The sequence below is a fragment of the Diabrotica virgifera genome, chromosome 4, assembly GCF_917563875.1.
Source record: "Diabrotica virgifera virgifera chromosome 4, PGI_DIABVI_V3a".
Classification (NCBI taxonomy): domain Eukaryota; kingdom Metazoa; phylum Arthropoda; class Insecta; order Coleoptera; family Chrysomelidae; genus Diabrotica; species Diabrotica virgifera.
In genome coordinates this window covers 121219479-121226862 of record NC_065446.1, presented here as the reverse complement: position 1 = coordinate 121226862, position 7384 = coordinate 121219479, and positions in this window count along the sequence as shown.

Here is a 7384-nt window from a genome sequence, read left to right as displayed (position 1 = left end):
TGGAGACCGAGTCCTAAAACGAAATTTTGTGAAATCAAGTAAAAATGATGCCATAGCGGCGAAATTTTGTCAGAAGTATATTCAATGTACGGTTTTAAAAGTCATATCGCCTCTTGTCTATGAACTAAAAGACAATTCGTCCAATAAACGAATTGGTCGTTTTCATGTCAAAGATCTCCTACCTGATAAAACAGTCATGGATTCTGAGTCCTCGACCTCAGAGGATGATTAGGTATTAACTTGCGTTCTGCATTAATTTTGGAACCTTTTATCGCAGTCTGCAACTTGCTAGTTTCCTAAAAAAACTCTTATTTTTGCTATTTGGTAATTATTATTTTTACCTCTGCTCTTGATTTTACCTTGATAGTTAAGTGTTCCCATATATTATGGACTCAGCGTTTGCACAGGGAATGTCATAACATTTGTCTGGTGTAATAAATGCATTATACAGGGTATTCCATTATTATCACTTCTCAAAATATTAGACTGTTATAGGTAAATTGCTTTTAAATATTGTCTTTTCACTTTTATTAGTAAATTTTGTTGTATATGGGTATATAGGTGTATCTAAGCATAATACGTGGGTTCGAATTCGTTGATCAAATTCCGGACTAGATCGTTAGCGGATTTCGTAATCCATGCTATATTTTGTGATGGATGTACTTTTACCTGGAGTCGCTATGTGGCGAATATGGTCGTTGACCATCTTCGGTTCTGTAGCATAGATTAAGTCTTCATCAAGTTATACAATGGATTTTTTTCTTGTACAAGGCGATAACCCAGTACCTTTAATATTAATTTCGTTGATGGTTGTTATATCAATAATTTTGGAAAATACATTCATTAGCTGTTGTTTAGTGACTACTCTAATATTTGATTTTCGTTTTCTTACGCATTGGTCCACTATAGTAGTCCAGTTCGGACCTCTTCTGTCATTGATTTTAGGAACTGATCTATAAATATACGGTTTCAGATGAAATTGTTTGATTTTGGTTCTTAAATTTTAGTTTTACCTTTGAGAAATTTTAGTTAAGAACTTACTTGTGTTGATGCTTATACATGTGTTAGTATAAAAATACACTGATTATCAAACGTTTTGGTATATCGTACACTGAAATCAGCTGTAGCCTTAGGCTATAGATTTATCGGATACAGATATTAAGTTAGGTTATCTTTAGGTTACCTTTCAATGATTATTACCTGTGATTATATTAAGTCAATTCGGGAATGGATTATGAATTATACTGACGGAACCATATTTGGATGGATACGATAATGGCTATCCATTTGTGGAACTGTTTTGTTTGTCCATTTTTTGTTTTGCTGTGCATTCTTAACTACCTGGTTTATATCTGCATTGGATATATAATATATTTAACTTAGCGTATCGTACTTCACTTTATCTTATCTTATCTTATCTTACCTAAGAGAGTTATGTTACATCTCTATTTCCTTACCTTAAGTTATCTTTGATACCATGTTTTGAATCGGTTGGAGAATATCCTGGTTACTCTCGGTTGAATATGTCAACAATAAATTTTGTGTTCATCTTTGGATTAACTTAGGTGCTAATATCCAAATCGATAGTGAGTCCGATAGTGAGTAAGGCCAAATTTAATGGTTCTTTATGTAGTTGGGTGGATACTTTGTTTTAGTCAGGAATATTTTTTTCTAGTACCTTTAGTTCACGTTGATCACAATTTGGGGTTACGTGTAATCTAAGCCTTTAATGTGAACGATTTAATAAGTTTAATTGATGTAAGTAATGGTACAGCAAGAATAACTATTAGTAAACTTTAAGATACCTAGTATACGGTTCATTCGTAAATAAAGTCTGGATGCAGATCATCAGACTAGTCCTTGTCTACGTTAAGGAAGGAAAAGTTCCTTTCTCGCGATCTCCGTAAACCATACCGGTTCCGGAATCTTGGGAACTTATCTTGATGCACTCTTGTGTTGGATCCACACAAGTGTGTCATACTTTTGTGCCCGCACTCTTCCATGCTCGGAAGCATGAGAAGTGTTGCCTTTTATTTCCCTTGTGTAAATATGTGGTATAATGTGGATGTTTACCCACTTTGAGCCAAATTCAAAATTAATGTTTTAGGTTAGATTAGATTAGTTAGTTGATGTACTAATCCTATCTTTAACTTTGTGGAGTGGTTGTGACTGTAACTACAGCTACAACTGCTAGGAGCTACTACTCCTGACCCATATTAAAGTACTAACCCTGCCAAGAATAAACTTCGTTTTGGTTTTTGCCAGAATAATTTTCTGAAGGAAAATTATATCGAGTGGAGGGGGAATGTAGCGTTCCGCTACGTTTACGAGTAGCCACTCCCGACAACCGTAATAATTAACATCGAATAACAAAAAGTTACCTTACGATCGAGGTAGGAAAATGAAAACAGAATTAGTGCTAGCTAACCAACGACTTAAGAAGGTCAAATACAGACAAATATGTGTTGGAGAAAAAACGGCAGATGTCATACATAAAAGAATAGGAGATATTCAATAAATCTATTTTGGAATTGCAATTACAAAGCAAGCTAAATATATCTGTAAAGATATAATATACCTAAAATGAACGTCTGGTAAGTGATTTTATTTTAAAAATTTCTTTTGGAAATTTAGGAAACACATATATCAAAATGAATAATTTTATACCTTAAAAAGTCAAATCTAGCAAAGCTACTTTTAGAAATATATTACTTAAGTAATAATGTAATTTCATTTTGGATAAATGACCTTCCCATTTATGTGGAAGAATATGTTCGGTTATCTTTTGTAACCGGTCTGTCTCACCTTGTATCCAGGAAAAAATTTCTAGATACCTAATGAGAACCTCTCTTTTTAGCCGTACCTAGAGAATTATAAAATAGAACCAAGCTTTTAATATCCCACAAAGACAACTTATATGGAAAATGCACTAAGAATAACATTCCTATTAATTATCTGGAACGTAAATCTTCCCTAAGATGTGTATACTCATAGAGCCGCTTACCGTCTGATAAACCGGCACGTCCATAAGCCAACACTTGGAATTAGAGCTGAAGGAATTTCATCTAGATTGGAACAAAGATAAGTGTACTTAATTAATGTTCTCATTTATAGACCGAATTGTGTTCCGCAATATATTATATATTTATTCTACATTTGTTGTTAAGCATTAGATTATTTTTTAACTTCCCTTATCATATCTTTTACTATCGGTTGTGTCTACACAACAAATAATATTTTGTCAATTTTTCATCTAAATCTCAATGCATGTAAGGGAACATAAGTACTTATAGACCTAGAGCATTGGTCTCTATAGGGTTCATTACATAATAACTTAGGTATTGTGGTAGATAATATACAAGTATATTAATACGGTATTATGAAGAATATCATCTGGTTCTGTTGACTAGCACTCACTATTGTTTTTCTGTCTCTTTATTGTTTGTATCTGAAAGAAACGTAAACTCATAGAAATCATTTAATAGTCGGAAACTTTTACGTTATCTGCTTATATCTTGGCAACCAAAATTTTAACATTACTCAAATTCATTATTTATATTATTAATTAAATTTTACTATTATATATTCATCTTGCAAGCCAATGTTTTACATTATTATACATTATTTATATTTTTAGCTAGAAATTTTACATTATATATATATACATTAGTTACCAAAATCTTACTTTACATATATCTAGGTATTTTTTTTACACAATAAAAATAAGGTATATATATATATACATTAGTTACCAAAATCTTACTTTACATATATCTAGGTATTTTTTTTTACACAATAAAAATAAGGTATATATATATACATTAGTTACCAAAATCTTACTTTACATATATCTAGGTATTTTTTTTTACACAATAAAAATAAGGTATACCTATTGGGTTTGTATCATTTCACCTGCACCTGATATCTCTCAACTATATGTGTTCATATAATATTTTATTTCAGGATTAAGTTATTTGGATTGTTTATATCTTTCTCCTTATTTCTCTCTCTCTCTTTCTCTCTCTCTCTCTTTCCCCCTCTCTCTCTCTCTCTATATCTCTCTCTCTCTCTATATATATATATATCTCTCTCTATATCTCTCTCTCTATATATCTCTCTCTATATCTCTCTCTCTCTCTCTTTTCTAGTCTCCCACACTGTTCTATCAACGAAGTAAAGGCTCTAAAAGGCATTTACTTCTGGCGCCCATCTTTGGTTTATTGATCATAGGTCAGTTCTTTTCTTTTATGTATTTCATTACTTTTTAATTTTTCTGGTTTCTTCCTTTATCACTATCTCTTTCTCCCCTAAACAACAGCACGAAAATAAGCCGATCTCCACTTCCTGAGCTTTTACGTCTCATCCTCATCCTCATAATTAATTTGTTATCTTCATTCTAATTTTAACTTGTTAAGCCGTTTCTCACTACTCCTTTCTCTTCATCAATCAAATTTTAGTACCAAAAAAAAAAATATAACCCTACTAGAAGGGTTACAATATGATAGCTCATTAGAAATGTAATTCAATTCTCTATTCAGTATTTTTAACATTAACATAATTATTTATACAGGGTGTCAAAAAAAAATTTTGCATTAAATTTATTGACATAAAAAAATAATGTATGTAATTTATTTAATTCAAAATACATTTTACTACTCTCAGAAAACAGAAAAAATGTATATTTGAAAAATAATCATCGCTTTCGCTTAAATTAAATGTTCAAACTGTCAAGAGGAAGGTGGGTGGCTGCATTAATATTGAATTTAAGCAAAAAACGATATTTATTTGTTAAATAAACATTATTTTCTGTTTTCTGAGAGCCGTAAAATGTATTTTGAATTAAATAAATTACATACATTCCTCTTTTTACGTCAATAAATATAATTCAAAAATATTTTTTTTGGACGCCCTGTATAAATAATTATGTTAGTGTTTATACTACTGAATAGAGAATTGAATTGCCTTTCAAATGAGCTATCACACGACACCTATTCTCATTTAAAAAATCATCGATGACGTCATAACGGACAGGTGGGTGACGTCACTAGTATGATATATATGCCAAAAAGTCGTAATTTAAAGATAAAAATTGACCTGTTTCGGTATTTTTTTCCAAAATCGTCCATTCTCGAGAAAATGAATTTATTCCTACCTTTACGTGCTCACTGTATATTTCAATATTGTACAAAGCAAAAAGTCTTTAACAAATTTTTAATGCTAATTCAGTATTATTTTGTTAATATTTTATAAAAAATGTTTTTTGTTACGTTTTATTTATCACATCTAGAGAAAAAAAATAGAAAAAAAAATATTTATAACAAATTGACAAATATTTATTGGTAAAAGTGTCATTTACATAGATGTTACTATTTTTATGAGCTACCATAAAATAAAAAAAAAACATTGAAATTGGTCCATTATTAACGAAGATATTACAAAGTACTACTGCATCACTCTTCATGCAAAATGTTTTCAGTTAAGGTCGCTACGAAAATCATTATTTTTTTAAATATTCTAAAATTTTAACTCTACGTATAAATGACATTGTTAAGTAGTAGGGTTGATAGATGTACTCACGAACTTTAAAATGTTAATATTGATAAATAAACAAATCATGAATTTTTAAACTTGGAAAAGCTATCTCGGCAAAAAATGGATCCAGAATTTTTTTTCTTTTGTGTGTCAAAATCTACCAGGAACACGAATATCGAAAAAAAAAATTCAAAATTTCTAATCCCAGTAATTTTCTTAAAAAAAACAAGTTTTAAATAAATTACACCAATTTTGAAACGCATTTTGAAGGGGTATTTAATTAAAATTTTAATTTGTCAATACATTTATCGAAAATATACATTAAAGCAAAAAAAATGAGACCTTAGAAACTTGTATACTCTATCGGCAACAACCGCGTTTTTGCAATTGAAAAAATGGTAATTTTTATAAACAAATTATATCTCTCATAAACTACTCAATATTTATCAACCAATTTTTTTGTCAATTTATAGTGATATCATAGCGCAACTTTTTCTGCAAATCAAAATATTTTATAGTGCTTATTTATATGGCAAATAATTATTTTTTGAAATTGGTTTTTCAATTTTGATTTAAAATTATTTAAATAAATTACGGGTCAAATTTAAATTAGGAAGTCTCATATAAAAAACTGTTTCTTCATCTTTGCAGAAAAAAATTGTAAAATCCTTAATAAAAACAAGAATTGCCGCAGCAGTTAAAAAAGTAAATTTTCTGCAAAAATTACCAATTTTTAATTATTTAAACAATGATTCCCACATATGAATCATATACTTTCTTGAAAATATCTTTTGCTTGACCTCAACTTTAATAAAAAAATTATTCCAACCTGTACGGAATTACATTTTGATTTTATTTTATTTTATTGGGCTAATAGCCTTACCCGACCGACAAAGACGTTTTTCTAACATACTCGTGCAATGAAATGTTTAGTTTTGGAACCATGTCTAAATAAATTAATGATTCTTTCCAGATGGTGAATTGATTTCTGCTATAAAACTGTGGCAGTCGCCTTTCTTTAGTACCCAATTCGTATAATTCATTTTAAACACTTATAAAAACCGCCAAAAGTTTTTGATGTTTTAAGCATTTTCTTCACTTGCTTTCCAAGGCCTTCCTTTGCATGTGTCATTTTAATTGCAACATAATCTCGCCTCTCTGAAATTTGATTAGAAAATAGTTCTTCTATTTAGAATCACATTAGATTCCTTCACTGATGGTTGCTCAGGTTTTTAAGGTTCTTGTTCTATTAAAAGCTCATTTAGTTCATCCACTTCTCTTTCTGTACATTCTTCAGAATCAAGACCTGATTGGGTTTCGTCTACTTGTTCTACTACTTCCAAATCTTCTTCAGTCGAAATATTTTCTAAAGCATCTTCTGGCAGTGATGAAGTTTTGAAACCAATTTTGGCAGGAAGCCAACTTCACACGGACTGTACTTGATGCCAGAAAGGTAAGCTAGGTTCTTGGCTAATTGTACAGATCGAACACCCTCTGGCAACTTGTCTGTTTGTTTGCTTTACAACCAGGAACTCGGTATATTTTTAATGCCTTTATTCGCAAAAAAATCCTTGTGACTGACTGTGGCTTGGTTTACCGTGCATTATCTTCAAATCTTTACACATGGAGCACAGTTCTTCTATAATTATGTTGGAGAATTCTCGTCCATTGTTGCTTTGAAGAATGCTAGGAGCTCCAAAGGCACAAAATATGACTAGACGAACTAATGTAACTTATTTTACATGTTTAGTTTTCAACAACCTTAATTGTATGTACAATTTTTTAATTGATCTTGGTAGACAAAAATGAACTTGAATTAATTATCTACTTGGGTTTGCATATCCGCTATCAA